This window comes from Mastigoproctus giganteus, chromosome 11 (assembly GCF_048544385.1).
Source record: "Mastigoproctus giganteus isolate SK-2022 chromosome 11, ASM4854438v1, whole genome shotgun sequence".
Lineage (NCBI taxonomy): Eukaryota > Metazoa > Arthropoda > Arachnida > Uropygi > Thelyphonidae > Mastigoproctus > Mastigoproctus giganteus.
The window spans coordinates 118,862,962-118,886,432 of record NC_143585.1 but is presented as its reverse complement, the minus strand read 5'-3'; positions in this window follow the sequence as shown (position 1 = coordinate 118,886,432).

Genomic DNA, 23,471 nt, shown 5'->3' with positions numbered 1-23,471 from the left:
TTTTACCTCCAACTGTGCTCTACTGTCGGCAGCAATTTTCAAGATCAAGTCGTCGGCGAAAGCTTGGGTTTAGGCGTCACTATGATCCATGGCCAGGAACTCATCCAAGACGATGTTTTCAACAGGAGCGGCCCCATTTAAGACACACCAAAATTTATGCCCGACCTTTTAGGCTGTACAGACTTTCAGCGTACACCCCAAACGATGTTTAAAAGAACTTTAACTAACTAAACTACGCTCGCGGCTTCTCCAATTTATTTTATTCTTTATTTATTTATTTTTTTTTTAGGTCGTAGCCACTGAAATCTCAGGAAAGTAAATGGCAGGACCTGCCAGTGTAAAATAGCCTCACTAGGTACACCCAGCCAGCCTCCCCGTGATTGTGGAAACGTCAGGTCCCACTAGGGGCCTGGCGGTTAATAGGCCGGATGAACAAAGGGCACAACACACCACATAGCACATGAACCATACACTTTTTTAAAAAATCTCAGGCTTACCCGAAACATAGAAAATACGCGGAGATGGGGGAAACCACAGGAACCGTTAGACCCACAACACACCTTAAACCTTACCCTGGGGGAAAACCCTGCAGACACGACGGCTTACCCTACCATAGGGTGCCACGACACCAATATTCCTCTCAAATAGTTTGCTGATCACCGGTAGCAAAGCTATCGGTCTGTAGGTGGTTGGCTGTTGTGGAGGCTTCGTGGGTTTTTTTGGGATCAGCTTCAGTCCCACAGTCTTACAGATTCTTGGAAAGATGGCTTGATCCAAACAGTTATTTAAAAGATTTAGGAGGAGTTCGAGAGTCAGTTCCGTTACTTTTTTGATAATTTCCGGCTCGAGGTAATCGAGGCCACGGCACTTATTATTTCTTATTCGATTTGCCGCGGATTTGATGTCATCTAGCGTGAAGGGTGGTTCACAGGAGTCAGTGGTGTACGTGTCATTTTCTTGGCATATTCTATGCTGTTCAGGTGAAGTAGGCACAGCAGTCTCCGGGAAAATAGCGACCAGAATATTTGTGGTTGAATGTTGCCATGTGGTAGTGGTGGTTTGGCACTCCTGTGGTGTCAATGTGGTAGAAATAACTTTCCGCCTGGGGAGTTTGCTCGTGATTATCCTATAGACTACCCCCCCCCCCCCAGGGCGCAGTATTTCCTGTTATGCTTACCAAGTTTTCTCAGGCTCTTCGTTTGCTCTTGTTTATCGCATCCGTATCTGTTTCTTGCTTCTCTATAGCGCTCCTTTAGTATCTGGACCTCAGCAGCAGGCCATGTGCGTCTTGCTCGTTGAAAGAGTTTTCTTCTTTTCATGGTCTCCCTCCTGAGTTGCTGGATCTCGCGAATCCACCAAGGGACTGCTCCCGGTTTGAGATTACTCCTCTTCATTGATGCTTCACTCGCCGCAAGTATTATTTCCGTTACCCTCTTTTGATTCTCGTCTGGGTCCCCGTTCTGGTTTGGGACCTCAAGGAGCCATACTTGGCTTTAGGGTCAAACGCTTTTCTAATAAGCCGTCAACTGTAATTTCGAAATCGCTAATTTCATATGTCTCAGCATCTCCTCGCCATAAAGGGTTTTTCATCAGTAAAGATCAATACGAAGTACCTATTCAATTCATCAGCAACAGCAGCTGAGTTATCTAAGACTTCCCACACCCAATACTCAAGCGACCGATCTATTCATTTTTTTCCCCTTTGTATTCACATATATGAAAAATTCCTTGTGCTCAATTCTTTTCTCTCTTAGACGGTGCTTTCTCATATTCAGCCTTCACTGTCCTAACCATGATATAAATGTAGGAAAGGTGGTTACCGGTCAGAAACATGCCATTTTGCTTTAAAATGACAGGTCGGGTGCACATATGGTCTGAAAAGTGGCAAATGCTTCTAAATGCAAGGTTTAAGTATGTGAGGAATACAAAGAGATTTACGTATAAGCTAAAGGGATATATTAAAAGTGGTTAAGGATGAAAAAGAATAAGAGGTTGTAATGCAATCAGATTGTAATTTTACCTTCGCAAATAGGGAAAAAGGAGGTCACTGTAAAATATTGTGGAGTTCAGGTCTGGAGGAGACACCTGACGAAAGACGGAGCTTTCTCTAATCTTTTGTACTGAAACTTGAGTACGTTTTATACACAAAAAAAAAAAAAAAAAAAGGATTGGCAATGTACACAGCTGCGCACTAATGAGAATAATAATCACAACATCGACTTTTCAATCTGACCACGATGCACTGTTCTTCATTTATTTTATTATTATTTTATTTTATTTTTATTTTTTTTTTTTTTTGATGATTTCAAAAGGAAGGCAATGTCAGTCCGTCTTTCTCGGATGGAACATCACTTAGCAACCCATTCTGCATCCTCAGCGTTAGATTTCTATTTTTAGTAGGAATCGATTTAGTACCAGAAAGGCGGAAAGTAAGTACGGTGCTTGGCGAATGCAAAAATATCACGTGCTGCAAGCTCCTCGACGCTGGGTAGCGATGTAGAGATGATCACACACCAAGTTAAAGGGCTCTCTTCAAACAGGCGGCATTAAGATTTCTTCCCACTGATCACAAGAGCAGGTGAAGCTGCCACAAGGGAAAAGATGGAAGAAGAGCCGAAAAGAGTCGCTTTCTTCAAAACGCTGTAAATTACACGCTTAACCGCACAGCTCTGGAGAGGCGTGAATAGATGTTGTCACATAGGAATTAAAAGACTTGTGGCACATCTTAGGAAAAGTAAGAAGGCGACGAAAGAAAAAAATAAATAAGCAGCGGAGAAATGGAATCACTTCTGTAATACACGACGGTGAATTGTAGCGAATTAATGGATTGAACGACGATAGAACGCTGGCGAATGAGAGTGTGCCATAGATGCAAACAACGGTCCCCGGGGAAAAGTATGGGGAAACAAAGGCAAGAATGGTAACAGCGTCAAATATCCAGCCGATCTGCTACATTTCAAGAATTAGCCTAAAATATCTTCTATGGATAAGTGATGCCGTTCACTGCGTACTTTCAGTGTAACAATTATCAAGAGTTAGCACTTGAAAACAATGTAAAAGGCTGCGTAAATGCATTTCATTATTATTGTTCTGCTGGGATTTCCCGATATGTATTAATAAAAAGATAATCATATGCTAACGCGTAATAGTCCGAAAACCGATTTATCGTTATTAGATTTTCTCAGGTCACTGGCTGGGTGACCTTTTTCGGTTCGGTATAAAGTTTGTAAAGGGCCCAAAAAATGTAACCCAATCCGAAAAATACGATATCTGCAATCCACTAATTTTTTAAATCAACTAGATGGTGATACATTTTAATAAAATAGATATATTCGTTAAGTTTAATAGTGTGATTAAGTTCGGTGATTTCAGTTATTAAGTTTTACTTTATTCTCAGTTTATTGCGCTAAATATTATTTCCTTACAATGATAGGACCGTTCAAAATATCACCAACAAAAGAAACACTGTAAAACGACTTACTGTATTATCAAATGATCATTACTGAAATACAAATGCTGTAGTTCAAATAAGTAGAAAGTAGGCTGTACATTGACGTTGTATGACTTGTAGACTTCTCAATTCAACAACGTACTTAATTGTTCATTGTGTTTTCAAGAGACGTGTAATTCCGAATCAGCTTAACAGAAACTCAAATCACAAACTGCCCTTTTTTGCCCCAAAACTGTAACAATTGGATGCATTGCTTAACACGACTTCAGTAAAGATTTTGGTACAGCTCGGCACTGAAAGGTTATTATACGAGGGGGTTTCAAAAACTGCGTACCCTGACCTAGATAAAACGTCAGTAAGAATATGCCGTTTTAATATAAGTTTTATACATATTCAATAACTAACATGTGAAATTTCATTCCCGTAGGTGATCGTACACCACAGGTGGAGCCCGGAATCTGAGGAAGGACGCTATGGTTGACAAAGTGGAGTATCGAGCAGTGATCAAGTTCCTGCATTGGCAGGGCAAGAAAATTGACGAGGAAATGAAAGCTGTGTATGGGCAGAATTGTCCATCTTATGATACTGTAAAGACAAGTGGAAACGGATGTTCCAGTGCGGTCGTACAAGTGTCTTTGACGAACCAAGAGAAGGAAGACCAGCAACATCCACAGACAGTGAGACGGTTGCAACGGTTGAGCACTGGTGCTGAGTGATAGACGTGTAACAATTCATTTCATCGCAAATGCAGTGGTAATAAGTTATAGGTTTTCCCACAGCATTTTACATGACTATCTGCACATGACTGAATTCCAAGATTGCTGACGCCTTTGCAGAAGCCGTTGCTACCACCAACTTTGTTGCCCAGTGCGGCTTCGAACTACTGCAGCACCCACCCTATTCTCCTGACCTAGCACCTCCAGACTTCTTGTTTCGAGAAATGAAAAAAACCATTGCGTGGACGCCGCTTTTATTTGTCTCAGGAAATCATCAATGAAGTGGAATCGTAGTTTCAGACAAAAAGTGGGACCATCAAACATGACGGCCCACCAGTCAAGCACAGTCTACCAAAGATCCACATGGAAGGAAGGAATACCCTTAAGACCTATCGTCTCCTGTTGTGGTTTGCCGACTTACGAGTTATCTAAGTTCGTCTTGAGCTTGCTTACTCTCTCTCTCTCTCTCTCTCTCTCTCTCTCTCTCCTAGTGGGCAAGACCGCCAACACCATTTCTAACAGTGGGGAAATCATCAGATTCGTACCCAATCCATCCCGGATGATCAAGTCGTTGCCTCATTTGACGTGGTGTTTCTTTTCACTTCGATCCCAGTCGAACGAGCCTTCACGTGTGCCAAGGAGCTTCTGGACAACGACCACACCCTGAGCAACAGAATTCTCTAACTTCACAGGGCATTTGCACCGTCCTTAGACTGTGCTTGACTGGTGGGACCATCATGTTTGGTGACTCCATTTACCAGCAGATACACGGTACAGAATGGGTTCCCCGGTTAGTTCAGTTACGGCAAACATCGCAATGGAGGAGTTGGAGAGTCGCGCATTTGTGGGTCTACCAGATCCCATTGCCTTTTGGTGTCGCTACGTGGATTTGTTTGTGGTCATTCCTCGGGATTCGGGCAACTGACTTTTGCACCACATTAACTCTCTGTAGCCTTTCATTCAATTCACCATCGAACTGGAGTCAGACAGTACCCCTTCCATACTTGGATACCCTTGCCCGGCGCGAGGGCACGCGTTTGAAGACAGTCTATCGCAAGCCGATGTGTGCTGGCCAATTCACCAACTACCGGTCAGCACACGCATGTAGCCATCTTCTCGGCACAGCGCAAGCCCTGCTAACCCGCGCCTGGACCCACTCTAGTTCTGCGGATGAGAGACGCACTGAGATTACTAGGGTTAAGACATGTCTTGCGAGGTGCAGCTACCCCACCAGTGCCCTAGATAGGTGTGACTTAGAGGCCCGTGACCAAGCAGCGAACCACAGGGCCATACGCAGTAATGACTCCGCCTGGACCGATTTTATCCTGTTCTACCCGAACCTATCACAACAGATTTCTAGTGTCTTAAAAGCTCATGGGATAAAGTGCTTACAACTCCCGGGCAGAAAGTTGCTGCCAGTTTCCCCCTTGCTGTAGAGTGGATAAGGCTACCGTATTTCCTGCCGTGACTGCACTGGCAGATACGTTGGGGAAACTGGCAGAAGGCCCAGCAGTCGTGTTTCTGAACACGAAAACGCTATCAGTTTAGCGGATGTGGTGTACTCAGCCATTGCTGAACACTTCTGGTTGACCCAGCACGACATGAACCCAAGCCGCGTTGTCATGATTATTGATCTGTCTCGCCATTACCGTCACCGCGCCTGGTTGGAGTCACTGCACATCTCACGCTGTAGCGATTCCTTCAGCCGAAACAGAGGATGCCGTGTCCATCCCATTACTGAGACGATCATCCTCTTGGCTGACAAACGTTGGCATTTACAACGTTCCCAGGCATTACAGCTACAACTACAAGTTTTCCCTTCTAACAGCAAATTGTAACATACACGTAGTTCACCATACATGACTGCCATGCCACGCAATTTCTTCAGACAGCACAGGATGCACAGTATAGAATGCATCGGTAGGTAGGGACTGTCATTACTGCGTCCAGAACGTGGAGTAGAGATAAGTCCTCGAAGACTGGGGGCGTCAATCACACTGGTAAGCATCTGAGAAAGAAGAAGAATATTCGTGGGTGCAATGTGAACTCTCCAGGGAGTGATATTTAAGTTGGTATATAAAACAGCCCTGGAGATGGTGAAAGCATTGCCCGTGACCCTGTTCATCCATCGCATTACCCAGTACTCGACTGCGAGGAATCTATTTATATACGACGTCGGTGCAGAAAACCAGATTGGTGATGCATATAGTGCGATAGGTTGTAGGCACCGTTGGACGTATCCACCGACTACATCGACGTGCAATAACCCCGTCAGCTCTTGTCGAATTGCCCACATCGCCGAGAAAGTCTTAGTTTTCATGGTCGAGAAATGGTTCTGAAAAGTGAGGCCCTCGTCCCAAGTCAAGCCGAGGTCGGTGTGAGACTTCACTTTCCTTATCTGCACTTCTTTGTGATAGGCTGTGATGTCATTTTTGATTCTCTTTTTTGTAAATGTGATTTGGGCTGATTTAGATATGTTTTGCTCCAGACCTATCTGCAGGAGATAGGTTACAAGGCTGTTGATCAGGACGGCGACTCGCTGATTTATCAGGTGGGCTTGTTCAGGGTCTTTTGATTTTATATATAATTTGAGGTCATCCGCATATGATTAGAAATCAGTGTACCTTGCGAGGAAGGGTTCAAGGGCAGCGGCGAACAGTACACAGGATAGGACACCTCCCTGTGGTACTCCTCTCGTTATAATGCACTCCTGTTGGAAGGATTTATAGCCGATGATGATGAGCTGTCTTGGTGTAAGGATGCGGTTGATGGTTTTTAGCAGGTTTCCAGTAATGCCAAAGTACTTTTCCAGAATGTAGATGAGAGCGGGAATTGAAAGCTTATCATAAGTAGATGAAATATCCAGGAAGATTACGTCCAGCTGAGATTTACTGTTGAGAGCAGTTTGAATTTTAAATAGAGTATCCAGTAGGTTTGTATATGTAGATCTTTTGGGGATCACGGTATGCAGATGTTTCGGTCTATGAGAGAAGCATTGGTCGATCAGTGCTGATAAGATAGCTTTCTCAAACACTTTTAATAGAGAAAAAACCACTGAGATCGGTCTCAAGTCCTTAGATTCCTTGGGTTTCTTCTTTTGGGTATGGGTTGTACCCTGTAGTGATTCCACACTGTCGGGATTGATCCGGACTTCAATATGCGATTAAAGATTACAAGAAGGGGCTCCACAATGAAGGCACTACACACTTTAACCATGAAGAGAGGGAAGCCGTCAGGACCATTTGTAGATTTATTAGGAAGTCTATTGATGGTATTTATAAGGTGTTGTTTTGTTAGCGTTATAGTTGAAAGGGGCTGTCTGGAGTGCATGATGAAATCACTTAGGTTTGGGGTTTTTGGGTCTAATGGCAACTCGTTGAAAGTCAAAGATACCCATTCCTGAAATACCTTGTCATCGATATGGAAATCTTTGTTGCATTTGGATGTAATACGTTTCGAGCGGTTTATTCTGTTGAGTGCCAGCTGCCGGATTGCATTTCGTTTACATTTGAGGAAGGTTGCCCGCTCTTTCTTGTACATCTGGTAGTCAGCTGAGTTATGGTACTTTTTCCATATTCTGAATGCTTTTTTGTTTCCTCTTGAATGCTACTTGGACTTCGGCATTGAACCATGTATTGGATCTATCAAAGAGTTTTAATTGTTTGGAAGCTCCTTGGGAGGCAATTTCAAGTAGCTGGTTAGCCAGGTTAGATATAGCAATGTCTATTGATTCATGCTGTAGATCCTTCCAGTTTATTTCTGTGAGACGTGCAAGGATGATCTCTGGGTTTAAATATTTGATGGAGAATACTGTTTTGGTAATCTTCTCCGGCGTTTGAGTTTACAGTGACGTTGAACTCAAAAATGATGGGAGAGTGATCAGAGGGGAAGCTGTGGTGTTCAGTGGTCAGACCTAGGTGTGGGAGATTGTGGAATAATAGCAGACATGCACTAGGTGCATGTCTGCCAGCTTACAGTTCGTATATCGATGCATGCTCTTCGTGCGGCGACTACTGCTTGAATGAGTAAACCAGAAATTTTCCCTCTCGCGAACTGATGAACAGCGCCGTCTACCGACTTACGGTGACGTTGTTGTTGTTGTGGTGGTTTTTTTTTTTTTTTTTTTTTTGGTGCAAGGGCAACTTAGGCCATATTGCACCTCCCAAATCAATTGACTTTACATACGGGAACTGCTTGTACAGCAGTTAAAAACGATCATACACTTGGATTTGTTTTAAATAGAGAAATAATTCAGAGAGATTTGCTTCTTTACCTATGATGCTATTGAGAGACGGAGGTTGTTGCAGATCTGAGATGGAACTAAAAGCCATTCGTCGGGCGTTGTTAAACAAGCTACACTCGACAAGTATATGTTTTACTGTAAGTGGCTGCGAGCAATTTGCACATTGAGGAGGATCATTCCCTGTAAGCAGATAGAGATGTGTGAGGTGAGTGTGACCTATTCGAATTCTGGCTAAGATTACTTCTTCTTTTCTATTTTTACGAAGGCTAGAAGTCCATAATTGTGGTTCAGATTTTATTTGAAATAGCTTGTTATTTGTTTGCATGTTCCACAGAAGTGTCCATTGTTCCATGCATGTTCTCTATATTTTGTGTCTATAATCAGGATATGGGACTAGATCATTTGTTGAGGCTAAATTAGAAGGATGCTTTGCAGCATCATCTGCACATTCATTTCCTGGAATACCACTGTGGCCTGGGACCCAAGAAAAGATAACAGTTTGTTTATCTCATGAAGCTGCATCAGCTTATGTTTTATGACTTTTAATAAAGGATTGGTAGGTGAGGAAATGCCTTTCAAAGCTAAAATAGCACTTTGTGAATCGGTATATATTATACTTTTATTTATTGACAGCAGTGAGATATTTTTCAGAGCAAGCTTAATGGCATGAAGCTCAGCGGTATAACTGCTACATTCGACTGGAAGTGAAAATGAGATAGTTGAATTAGGGAACACAGCAGCTGCACCCACTTGATTGTCAGACTTTGAACCATCAGTATAGATCTTGGTGAATTCGGGGTACTTTTGTGTATGAGCATAATGTAGTTGTTGGGTGTTAATCTTTGCTATGGAACTTTTACCCCATTGCTCAAGGTATTCATGAGAAGAAAGTGTGAGAGTAGACCACGGGGGAATCTGGATCTTTTGATTCTCTGAGGATATTATCAAATTGGATGTTCCAGCTTTCTGCTAGAATCTGCAGTCTGATACCAGCAGGCTGAATTGTTCTGGGTTTATTTGTATAGTGGGTTTTCCACAGAGGATCATGCAAGAGTGGCCAAACAGGATGAGTGGGCAGGCTTTTAATTTTAGCTGAGTAATTCATCAGCAACATTTTTCTTCTGATGCTAAGTGGAGGTTCGTGAGCCTCAACGTAAAGACTTTGAACCGGTGATGTTCTGTATGCACCTAGGGCTATCCTAAGAGACAAATGTTGGATGGGCGCAAGACGCGCTAAGGTGCTTTCCCTAGCTGAGTCATAAACAGGTACTCCCTAGGCTAGCCGAGATCTAATTAGGGACTTATACAAGTGGAGCAGGATATAGCGATCTGCACTCCAAGATGTACTGGAGATTACCCGGAGTATATTCATTTTCCTTGGGCAAGAGGTTCTTAGATATTTTATGTGCTCCTGGAAATTTAATTTCTTATCAAAAATTAGCCCTAGGAGACGAATACTGTTCACGATTGGCATAGGGTGATTGGCCAAGTGCAACTCAGGTTCAGGATGCATTCTGTGCTTTGTGCAGAAATGTATGGCTGTTGATTTGTGGCTGAATGTATGGCTGTTGTCTGTATCCATTTTGTGCTATCCATAATTCAATGTTGTTTATGGATATTTGTAGATGCCTCTCGATATAGTTCATATTCTGGGAATGGCAGGATATGGTAAGGTCATCCGCATAGAGATATGAGTCAACGGTGTTTGGAATGCAGTTTGTAATATTGTTTATTCGTAGTGAGAACAGAGTGGCACTAAGAACAGAGCCCTGTGGGACTCCTTCTTCTTGTATATATGTTTGAGATAAAACCTGCCGGTACTTAACTTGGAAAGACCTGTGTCGAAGAAAGCTTTGAATAAAATATGGTAAGTGCCCTCTCATATGAATAGAATGGAGATCTCTTAGGATGCCGTATCGCCATGTGATATCAAAAGCCTTCTCTATATCAAGGCATATCATGACGAGATGTTGATTTCTAATGAATGCATTCCTTATGATTGATTCAGCTTTTGTCATGAGGTCTAGGGATGATCTATTCTTTCGAAAACCAAACTAATTATTACTGATTATGTTTCGTGATTCGAGATACCATGTGAGACGATGGTGAACCATTTTTTCCAAAGTCTTACTCAAGCAGCTGGTAAGAGAAATTGGTCTATGATTGTGTGGAATCGAGTGATCTTTTCCAGGTTTCGGTATAGCTATTATATAAGAATGTTGCCAGGAGGTCGGGAATATATGTTCTGAGAATATCCGATTGTAAAGTTTAAGCAATAAAGATTGTGATTTCTGATTGAGATGTTGAAGCATTATATAGTAAATTCCGTCAGGGCAGGAGCACTGTTTCTTGAGGTATACATAGCTTCTTTCAGTTCAGACATTATTAATGGTTGGTTATAGGGTAAATGGCATGTAGCTTTGAAGTTCAGTTTCCTTTTCTCATTTCCGGCTTTAATTTTTTGGAAATACCATTGATATGCGTTTGAGGCAGATAATTCACAGAACACAGTTCCTAAGGCATTGGCAATCTCTCCAGGAGAGGAGATCTCCTTCCCATTCCAGTTAATAATAGGAGAAGGTGATACATGATATTTTCCACTTAGCTTCTTTATTTTTTCCCAGATTATTCGGGTATCAGTATCTTTGTTGATTGAGGAGGCGAATTTTACCCATGAATCTTTTTTGGCCTTTCGCCGGATGAAACGAGCTTTGGCTCTCAGTTTCTTGAAGTTAATAAGGTTGGCAGTGGTGGGATATTTGCGGAAGGTATTCCATGCTGCATTTTTTTCCTTTTTCGCTTTATTGCAATCACCATTCCACCAGTGATTGGTATGCCGATGGTTTCTTATTTGAGACTTTGGGATGGCGGCTGTTGCAGCTGTTAGTATCTGCTTTGTAATATATTCGGTGGCAGCGTCAATAGGAAAAGACGTAATGATACCTCATCAAAAGATACATGATTGGTAAATTTTGTCCAGTTTGCTTTGGAAATTTTCCATTGAGTTTTTGTTTGTGCTTGTTTGAAATGGGTGGTTTGAATGCTACAAATCAGCGGAAAGTGATCGCTGTTCAGAGGATTGTCGTGTACTGTCCACTCTATGGTTGGGAACAGGATCGGAGAGCAGATTGAGAGATCGATAGCAGTGCTTGACCCAGTAGGAAAATGGATGTAGGTGGGTAAGCCAGTGTTCAACAGTGTCAGATTCTCTCTATCAAGTAGCATTTCAATAAGTTCGCCACGTCCATCTGAGACGAGTGAACCCCACAATGGATGATGTCCATTAAAATCGCCTAATAGACAGATTGGAGATGGTAATTGAGAAATAAGGTTTTCCAGATCCTGAAATGTGCATGGATGGTTTGGCGGAAGATACATCGAGACCACTGTCAATGTGATACCGATAACTATACGTGTAGCAACAGCTTCTAATGGTGTTTTAAAATGAATGTGCCTGGAAGGGACTCTTGATTCCACAAGTACAGCTACTCCTCAGTGAGGGCTGTTAGTTTCAGATCGATCTTTTCTGAAGAAGCAGGTTTGAAATGGTGAATTAATTCATAAATATCGTCAATACTGCTGCGAAAACCTCTGCAATTCCACTGTATGATCTGTTCCATTATTTAGTTCTGTGGGTGAAAGTTGAGTCTGTCTGTTTTTTGTGGGTGGCTTATTTACCTCTTTCGAGTTTTGATTTTTCTTTTCTTGAAAAATTAGGGCGTTCTGAGTCATTGCTTTCTTCCATTTCTCCATTTGCATGTATTTCAAGCAGATCTTGGTTAGTTATGTCATCTGTGTCCATGCTTGATATATGAGATTGCTTTGCCTCAACAGGATCTGATTTCTGTAAATTATCTACTGCTTGACAACGGAGAGGTCTCTGGTTTGGAACTGTTAGTGGTGTATTACTGCATTGGTCTACTACGTTTGGTGGAGATGGATGTTCGACCGAGAGGGCTAACCGAGCCCAGTTGGAGATCGCTGTGTCTGGAGGAATGGTCACTTCAGTCTGACATGCTACTGATTGGTGACTGTGAGTAGCAGAAGCATAGGTGTGTTTTGGCATACATAATTTTACTTGTTTTCTTGCCTCTTGATAGGAAACCTTATTTTCAATTTTATATTTTTGTATTTTTTTCCCCAACTTCCAGAGGTCACGGTCTTTGGAATAAGCGGGATGGTTGCCTTTGCAATTTGGACACTGTGGAGTTGGTGCCTTACATTCTGTTTGTGTATGAGTTTTACACCCACAGTTTGCACAAGTTGCATCTCCACGGCATGCTATCTGGGAATGGCCAAATTTCTGGCATTTAAAACATCTTAGAGGGTTCGGGATATAGGGCCGAATGCGACAGTTTAAATATCCTGCCTTGACTTTAGATGGTAGGTTTGGAGAACTGAATGTTAAAATTATACTCTGGGTAGGGACTAAATTGCATCTTTTCGGATCATGATCCTTTTTACTTGAGTGACGTTTTGTTCTTTAAGTTCTTGAACTATTTCATCTTCGAGGACGTTCAATAAATCCCATTCAGTGATCACTCCCTTTGAAGAATTGAGGGTGGTGTGTGGTATGATTTAAACTGGGATTCCACTCAAGGATGTCAGACGTAGTAGTTTGTTTGTTTGTTATTTAGTTTTTAGGAGCATTAGCAACTAAGGCCATATCCCCTGGCCTCCTGGCTGTGGCGGGCACATTATTGTATCTTTACTGTACAATAAAGATATGCGGTGGTCATTCCCTGACCTTTTCGCATCCTCCGTATTTGGTGGTCACAGGCTCGAACCCCGGTCTAATCAAGAAGTGTGTGCTACGCACTGCTGCTCCTGTCCACCTGGCTACGGAGGCGCCAGACGTAGTAGTAGCTCAGAGTGTCTAGAATTGGTGGTTTCTATTAACAAATCTCCGGATTGAAGACGTTTCACCATTTTTGGTGAACCTGCAGCATGTTCGAGGCATCTCTGAATGGTGAAGGGGGAGAGCTTGCCGACAGGTTGCGTTGACAGAGAATGTATAATCAGGAAGGCTGGTAATTCCTGTCTGCCAGTGTTTTTCTTCATTCTCTTTGAGATAGAGGAGTCATGGTCAGTGTCGTGTGTGTCATTTAATTGAGAGCTCTTCGGCTCTAAGCGTGGAAAATCACTTGTTTCCATCTCTGCTCCTTTTAGCCCGGGGGTTGTCTTATCCCCCAGGTTACCGGCCCCGCCAAGTGGAGGCAGGAGCGGTGCCACCAGTGACCAAGCGGTTGTAGAAGTTAGTTGTTTGTTATTAGTAAAATATATATACTAAATAAAGAAAGGTTGTTTTCCTTTCTGTGTTCTTACTTAATATTTTAAGCACAGAACCACTGGAAGTAAATGAAATAGAAAAAGACACTAGAAAACAAATAAAACTTTTTCTTTAATAAGGGCACTCTATAAATCACTGAGAAAATCGCTTGTCACTCGGGGCCTACGGTGACGTTTCCGGTTATGGATTCCTATGCGATTCACATTCCTTTAGATGTTACCTACCTCCCCTAAACGTCTGTACCAATATTTTTGAGACACCCTGTATATATATATATATATATATATATATATATTTTTTTTTTTTTTTTGTTTTTATTTATTTATTTATTATTTATTTATTTTTTTTTTAACTTTTCCGTACCTTCCGTATGATAGGTCGATATGGTTTACAATCTCTTATGACAGCGTAACTTTTTTAGTCACGGAACACTTTTCATCTTACAATATATTTACGAAGCACTTACATTCTTTTGTAGCTATTTGGTTTTCGAAATAATAATAATATATATATATATATATATATATATATATATATAATTAATGCTCAAATATATTTAATTTTTGGAAACAAAATCAAAAACAATTTCTATCAGGAAAACGCGTATAATGTATTAGAAAAATTCATGTGTTTTACATAAAAAAGTTATATGCATACAAACTTGTTATTATTATTATTATTTATTATAATTAGTCAAATGGTGCAAGGAAGCCTGAGGCTTTTGCTGCATCAGCCAAAAAAAAATTTCCGAGTTACCCGTGACAGAGAGAGAGAGAGAGAGAGAGAGAGAGAGAGAGAGAGAGAGAGTCAGAAATAGAAGGGAATCACCAAGAAAGAGAAGAATGATGATATCCAGCTCAGGACCCTGGGTGTGTCAAGCCCATAGTCACCAGATGTGAGCCCCTGTTGAGTGAATATGTCATATCCAGTACGTGATCTGTCAATAACTGGAAAAATAATGTTAAATTATACTCTACAAAAAGTTGTACGCTTCAAATATGCAAAAATTTTTATTAATTACGTTTTTTCACGGAACACAGTTTCGGAAACTCTGTCATATGATGTTTGTCTTTCATTTGTCTCTACTTGTTATGACTGACAATTGTTGTCAATCAAATTGTCATTACTAATTAATTATTCATTTGATTGACAACAAAGCAATTGAAAAATAAAACTTTACACGACAATCTTCTCAGTACACCCTTCAATATATTTACTGTATATTAATAGCCCGTTTTTTAAATGCAACATATGATAGATTATTATAGGCATAACTGTATATTAATACAGTTATGCCTATAATAACCCATTGTAATTAACCTATTGTTATTCAACATTTTCTTTAACACACTGTAAGTAACCTATTGTTATTCAACATTTTCTTTAACACACTGTAAGTAACCTATTGTTATTCAACATTTTCTTTAACACACTGTAAGTAACCTATTGTTATTCAACATTTTCTTTAACACACTGTAAGTAACCTATTGTTATTCAACAACATTGTTTCCTAAATGTTCAATTAAAATTTACCATAAATGCTAAAAAAGATTAGGTTCTAAAATAAGAAAATTAAAAATTATTGTAGTTTTTAATTAAGCATTTAGGAAACAATATTATTCAGGTTCGGTTATATAAAAGCAGTTTTACGAAATAACTTGGAAGGTTTAACCACGTAAAGTTTGATTTTCGGTAGTTGCCAGTAATCAGCTTGATTGACAACAGATAGCTGTCAGCCATTATCATTATAAACCGATAAGAGACTGACATCATACAGTAAGATTGTCAGGCTATTTATCAATCATATGGAAACTACGGTAAAGGTCTCCATAACGTTAAAAAAAAAAATAAAAAAAACTCCGGTCTCTTCGTTTAATTTCATGTTCTGTTCAACTCCGCCTCATATCTCTGTGAAGAACAGTATCACTACAAATGGGCCAGATATGTGTGTAGCGTAGGTTTGTACGTATTGTGTGTGTTCTGTTGTTGCGTCTGGCCGCTTGGCTACCCAGAAGCATCAGTTACCTGGCCAGATGACTCGTCCACACTACGAAAAGGTGGGCCAGTCACAGTAAAACACGTACCATCTCAAAAGAGAGACTGACTCACCTGATGTTGCCAAAAGGTGGTAGTAGTAGTAGTGGCATGTGATGCAAGAAAGCAAGTGTATGAGCTTATGCAGCCTCGCCAAAAAGGAAAAAAAAAAAAAAAAAAAAACACCATTTCCTCCAAATGCCTGTCCAATTCCTCCTTAAATTTATTGAACCCATCAAGTTCCACAAGGACAGATGGAAGTTTGTTCCAGCAATTAACCACCCGCTGGCTAAAGGCAAATTTCCGCACATCTATTCTACATCTGTCTTTTCCTAATTTGAATTTATGGCCCCTTAGGTTCGTAGTCTGAAGAAGTGGAAGGAACCCATCAGAATTCAGCGTGCTCAACCCATTCATGGCCTTATACACCTCAATCAGATCACCGCGCATGTGCCTAGTCTCCAGCCACTGCAATTTGCAGAACTTAAGCCTCTCTTGGTAAGAGGATCCCTTCATTCCTCTCACCAATCTTGTTGCCCTTCTCTGTACACACTCAAGCAAATCAACATCCTTCCTAAAATGAGGCCTCCAGACCTGTACGCAGTACTCAAGGCGTGGCCTGACCATTGCCTTATACAGAGGGACAATCACCTCCTTTTCCCTGCTAGCAAAATTCCTATATATCATTGACAAAACCCCATGACCTGCCCTGGCAGCCTGTCTGCATTGCTCAGAAAACTTCATATCTGATTGCACAATTACTCCCAGATCTTTTTCATTTTCTACCACCTTAAGTGTAGTACCACACACTTGGTACTTTTCTCTCGGGTTACTTCTACCTATATGCAGTACTTTGCATTTGTCAAGGTTACCAAGAAGTGGCAACTTCAGTTGCCACTTCTTAGCCCATTTGCCCAAATTATCTAGATCCTGTTGCAGTAACACACTGCCATTACTGTCATTAAAAACCCTGCCATTACTGTCATTAAGAACCCTGCCAACCTTTGTATCATCTGCAAACTTCGACACTAAGCCTGATATACCTTCATCAATATCATTGATAAATATACAAAACAACAGTGGACCCAACACCGAACCCTGTGGGACTCCACTAATAACATTAGTCCACGAAGAGCAGCACACATTGATTACCACCCTCTGTCTTCTCCCACTTAACCATCCTTTTATCCATTGTAGCAACTTACCCTTAATACCATTCTGCTCCAATTTCTACAATAGTCTTCCATGCGCACAGTGTCAAAAGCTTTCCTGAAATCCAAATATATAATATCAAAATTATTTTTTGCATCCAGTTCCTTTGTAACCACATCATAATATCCTATCAAATTTGTCAGAGAAGACTTTCCCTTAACAAACCCATGCTGTGTCAGAATTATTGCTGCAGTCTTGTCTAGATGATCCTGCAATGCATCTTTAACCAGTGACTCCATTATTTTACCCGGAACAGAAGTTAAACTAACTGGTCTGTAATTACTCGTGTCACCCTTCGATCCCCCTTTGTGAATTGGGATACATTTGCACATCTCCAGTTCGTGGGAACCTCCCCTAAGTCCAAGGACGCTCTCATAATTATGGCTAAGGGTTTGCTTAGTTGCTTTGCCGCCTCCTTTGATATAACTGGATAGATCCCATCCACCCCAGGTGCTTTTCTTATGTTTAACTTCAACAATTTCTCCTCCATTTTGCTTTCAGTTATTTCAAAATCATTAAGTATTCTGCTACAATTTGATAACCTTCTGCCATTTTCAAACTTTAATAATTACTCATGTGTGAATATAGATGCAAAATTCTCATTCAGTTTGTTTGCTATCTGAGCAGGATCATCAACAGTCGAACCATGGATGTCAAGTGGACCAATCAGATTCATCCCCTTCCTTTTAGAGTTTATATAAGTAAAGAAATCCTTGCTGTTTTTCTTAGCATCTTTTGCCAAGGATTTCTCGTAATCTGCCTTGGCCTGCCTAACCTCCTTTGTGACCTGATTACAGACTAGCTTATATCTGCCATAGGCTTCCGAGTCGCTTGATAATTTATATGCATCCCATGCATTTTTTTTCTCTGTTACGAGTCTCATTAGTTCATTTGATAACCATTTAGGCCTAAACCTTGAACAATATTTCTTAATAGTTTTAAACTTTTAGTAGCATCCACGATTACTTAGTATTTACTGTTGGTAACATCGTCAGTTGATCCCACTGTACAGAATTTAAAAACTGTCTGAGACCACTGTACTCACCTTTACGGAAGCAAAAACCCTTTCCTCCTCCAAAAACCAGTGGGCCAGGTCGATTCCCATTCGTAGCCTGTGTTATTCTGTAGGAGGCTTTCCTGCGCGTGAATACTTGCGTCGAGAAGTTCTGGAAGGCAGCCAGGTTCTCTGGTGTCTGTAGCAGAATGTCCAGTTGGTTTTCAGTGACAGGGATGGTATTTGCTAGGTCTTGCCTCAGGTCCTTGTAGAGAGCGCACTCGAAGAGAAGGTGGAACCAATTCTCCTTGGCCCCGCAGTAGCAAACGTCTATAGGTATTAGGCCGAGTTGGAAGAGCTTCTCGTTCGATGAGCCATACCCAGTGACTAGGAACGATGTCTAAAGAGCCACTTCTGCGCTGACTTACAGGAGGGGAAAGTCACATCCGGCAGGAACTCCTTATACCTGCTCCCTTGGTGGAAAAGTCCCGTCTTGTCTGACAGATGTTTATCATACAGTTATAACAGCATGTTATCTCTGCCTTAGGGTCAGTGTCCAGGTTTAGCTCAATGTCCAAGGTCTTGGTCGGAATATTCTTGTTGATTCTAAAGGTCAGACCAGGGAAGGTTACATACAGGTCCAGTGGAAGAGTTCCAGCTAAGACCTGGATGGCAGAAGTGGATACTGTCCTGCATACCATATGGGTAGCCAGTAGCATTGTCCGTTGTATAGAGCCAAATTTGCCTATCACTTTTACTAATCTAGTTTGGTGGAACCAAGCACCTGCAGCATACGACACGATCGGAAAGAAGACGGCTTTATAGTACAGCTGAAGCGTCCGCTTGGACAGGTCCTATTCGTTCCTGGTGATTCTGATGATTGAGCGTGAAAATTTTTTCACCTGGGAGCTGAGATGGATGAGGTGGGGGTGGAAGCTTAGTTTATGATCAAGAACCACCCCTAGCACAGTGGTCTGTGTGACAATGAGTTGTACCCCAGAGACTTTAACTTGCTAAGGCCGCCTCAGGTCCATCTTATTTTTAAAGAGCATCATTTTGGTCTTGCTTGGATTTATCCGCAGTTTATTTTGCGTGGCCCAGGAAGAGAGGTCGTCAAGGACCCGATTAGCACTGTCTTCTATGGCTTTGCGAAAGCGGCGGAACACCACGATCGTGAGGTCGTCCGCAAAAGCAGGTATTGGAAAAGGAGCGGGAAAGTCAGTCTTGTAGGATCATATTCCACACGAGTGTCTGCATGGATAGCACAGTAGTATCGTCACCGTCCTCCCCACACCGGGCGGAAAAGGCCCGGGTTCGAATCCCGTCGATGACGGGAGGAACTTTAATGGGCTTTTTTCACTCCGTGGCTGAGTTAGTCGGTCTCAGGCGTAGATAGCAAGGTTTTTTCCCAGAATCTGGGGTTTTTCGTCCAGCAAACAGACAAATCGACCATAGAACACACGCAATTAACATACATAAGACACAGCACAGCAGATGAATTTAATTATTTAAGTGGCCGAAATATAATAATATAATATTCCACACGAGTGGAATATTCCACTCGTGTGGAATTCCACACATGTCTGCAGCAACTAAAGAATCAAGAGAGAATCTACATTGAATGGGGATCACCCCAATTCCGGGAGCATGTGATGTGGCAATCCCGAAATGCTGCCGGTGTTGTAAATACGGCCACACAACCATACGTGTACACAAACGGAATCAACCTGCGGTCACTGTTCTGGCAAGGGACATAAATATAAAACATGTCCAAACAAGGAGCAAGATCCAATCTGTACAAATTGTAAGGCAGGGAAAATGGACTACTCGCATTCTATCAGAAACCCGAACTGTCCAGTTTATCTTAAAGTAAAAGGGTTATACCAGTCACGAACCGACTATGGAGAGACGCACTAAAGAGTACAACAGATCCAAAATTGCAATAATACAGCATAACGCGCAAAGAGCTAAAGCAGTGGGCCCAGCAACTTAGGATCATACCGAACGAGGAATCAGCTGACGTCCTACTATTACAGGAACCATATACCCAATCAAAACGAGTGTGCAGATATTCGGCAGCATACAAAATAATCCATGACGAGAGTGACACCCCATTGTGGTCCGCAATCCCAATTATACTGTAACTAAAGTAATGATGTGTAATGATGTAACTAAAGTTAAGATGTGGGCACACGCCGCCCAGGGTGCACAGCTTTGTGCATCCTGGGCGGTGTGTGCCCACATCTTAACGACATTGAGCCAAATCTATGCTGTGGCCCTTTACAGAAGACCGGGAGAGAACATCGCACCTCTCACCAGGTACTTGCAGGCCTTGACCGACCTGCTCCCCGATCAAAAAATCATAATTGCGGCAGATGTAAACTGCCATTCCCCAGCCTAGCACAGTCTGACCCCAGACAGGAGAGGTACAATAAATAGACAGATTTTAGAGGACTTTCTCTCGAACTCCCGGTTCATTGTCCTGAAGAGACCACACCAGATACCTACATTTTGTAATACCCTGTGGGAGGCGACTATTGATGTCACGTTGTCCACGGGAAACCTTGCTGGGTACGTTGAGGATTGGATTGTCAGGGACTTGTGGACGACTTCCGACCACAGGGTGATTACCTGCCAGATCAGAAGATAATTAAACAGGCTACCGATACTTAAACAAACACTAAATCGTTTTGCCATCCGCCGGACGAACTGGGAAAGGTTCAGATAGGTCTTAATGCCAGCTGCGGCCCAACACCTGGAAACCACAAACCAGAATGGGGACCCAGAGGAGAATCAAAACGGAAATAATACTTGTGGCGAATGAAGCAGCAATGAAGAGGAGAAATCCCAAACCGGGAGAGGTCCCTTGGTGGACTCGCTAGATCCAGCAACTCAGGAGGGAGACCGTGAAAAGAAGAAAAAACTCTTTCAACGGGCAAGACGCACATGGTCTGCTGCTGAGGTCCAGATATCAGAAGCCTCCACAACAGCCAACCACCTACAGACAGATAGCCCTACTACGGATGATCAGCAAACTATTTGAGAGAATGCTATATGCCCGAATTAACACACATTACAAGAGTGCTGAACTGCACATGTCTACCCAGTTCAGCTTTAAGGCCGAGTCTTCGACAGTAGAGGCACTTAGATATCTGCTGCACGGTGCAGCCAGTTCCAACAGTAAATACTATCTAATCGTCTCCACTGATTTTGCCGGGGAGTTCGACACCATTTTGTGGCCAAGCGTCCTGGCAAGACTAAGGCGGGCCATCGTTCCCTGCAAACTTGTATCTTACTATCAAGTCTTACCTTACTGACAGGAGTATTAGAGTCGTGGCATCCTATGATAGGGTAAATCGCTGTGTCAGCAGGGGTTGCCCCCATGGTTCGGTCCTGGAGCCGCTCCTGTGGAACATTGTCTTGGATGAGTTCCTGGCCATGGACCTTGATGACGTCCAAGCACAAAGTTTCGCCGACGACTTGATCTTGAAAATTGCTGCCGACAGTAGAGCACAGTTGGAGGTAAAAGCAAACCATGCCATCAAGATACAACAGGACTTGACCTCTTACACTGCCTAAAAATCTCACCGACTAAGACATCCTCAATGTTATTGAAAGGCTCCCTTTACCTGCGTACGCCACCTCAAATAGAGGTGAACAACACCACAATTAAACTCCAAAGCCAGTTTAAGTACCTGGGAGTGATATTAGATTGTAATCATTTCTTCAAGCAGCATCTCATACATCTAAGGACAAAGATAAAGAAATATTCTGCACTGTTAGCCCGTGTGATCCGTCGTGACTGGGGACTTAATCGTCACGTACTCTCCTTATATTATAAAACGACATTCCTACAAGCTATAACATACGCCTCTGCGGTTTAGTATCACAAGGCATCAACCGCCGTAAATAGACGCATAATCGACTCGATCTATAGAACTACCCTGTTAACCATTACCAGAGCCTGCAGCACCACTAGCACTGTTGCCCTATAAGTCTTGGCCCTTCACCTTGACCTGGACATCATACGCACTGGAATAACCTATTATATAACCAAAGGAATGCCTTGCACCCATCTAGACTACACAGTGGATAACAGCGCAACCCACAAAGCTGAAAAAAAGAAGAAGCTGCAGAAATACCTAAAACAAGCCTGGCAATACCCCTGGACAAACACAACAGAAGAGAATATCACCAAAAATTTCATCCTGGACTAGACAGAGTATAACCCATTCTCCCAACCTGGCTGCAACCCGGACTTTACACGACCTTCCTCCTTACGGATGATGGGGCTTTCAATGCAAAGCTTACAGCATTGGGAATAGTGGAGGACCCGCGCTGTACTTGCAGGGAACAAGAAAGCTGGGTACACATTATGTTTGAGTGTGCCCAATACGAAGACCTTAGATGCAGACTAATGACTAGAGTTCATCATCTACCCAGGGATCTTGAGTTACAGCTTCTAGATACACAAGAGGAATACCTAGCCTTAATTGATTTTGCCCAGGGATTATTTACAAGGCGCCAAACACTAACCGCCATACACAGAAGACCTTAGCGGAATGAGACAAACCAAACCTACAAATAGCAGCGGGACGACACAGAGGAGCCGACTATACAGACCTTGGACTGACTACAAAATGCACTGGGAAAAGACAAGTGACAATATATTGTCTAACCACAAGAAGCATAATTACCGCCAATGGAAGCGAAAAACACATTTAAATAGTCATGACATCAGAACCAAGGGACACTGCCCCAAGACCTTGCAGCATAGACCTATTACATTAACGACAAAAGGTAGTGTAAGGACTAGTAAACATCACGGAAGGGATAAGTCGCCATAGTGTCAGCCATATTCTTGATTATGACCTTGGGGTCATAATCAAGGATATGGACCCAGACTATATGCAGTCTGGAAAGATGACATCCCAGATTTAACCCACCTGGATGAGACTCAACGGCCAGCTTTTCAGGGCCTGCAAACTGAAGGAGACGATATACGGTAGCACTCTCCCGCCGGGACAGCTCAGCCCATTGGCGACCGAAATCCGCACTCTCTTGAGCGGATCTTTCTTTCCAAACTCCTGAGGAAGGGGGAAGAGGCTTGCCTCTCCTCCCCTCCCCAATTTTCTCACTCTGATGAGGCAGGGGCATGCCTCACTGCCTATAGGGGCCATCTACTTTGTCGGTCCCTTACTTCCAATTTCTTCCCCCACCCAAACTTTTGTCTTGCACAGCGTTTAACCCTACATGTCAAAATTAAAAGAGAACATAAATTCTTTCCCCATCCTATTTGGTTTTTAAAACTTACTTTTACCGCAGAGACCCACGTCGCATACTATCAATACTAACTTGTTAAGTATCACCAATTTCAACCGCGTTTTTTTTTTTTTTTTTTGTCCTATCCACTGAAATCCCAGGAAAGTAAGTGGCAGGACCCGCCAGAATAAAATACTGGTAACACCCGGTCGACCGCCCCGTGGCTGGTATTGGTAATGTCGGGTATCACTAAGGGCTCGGTGTCTAAC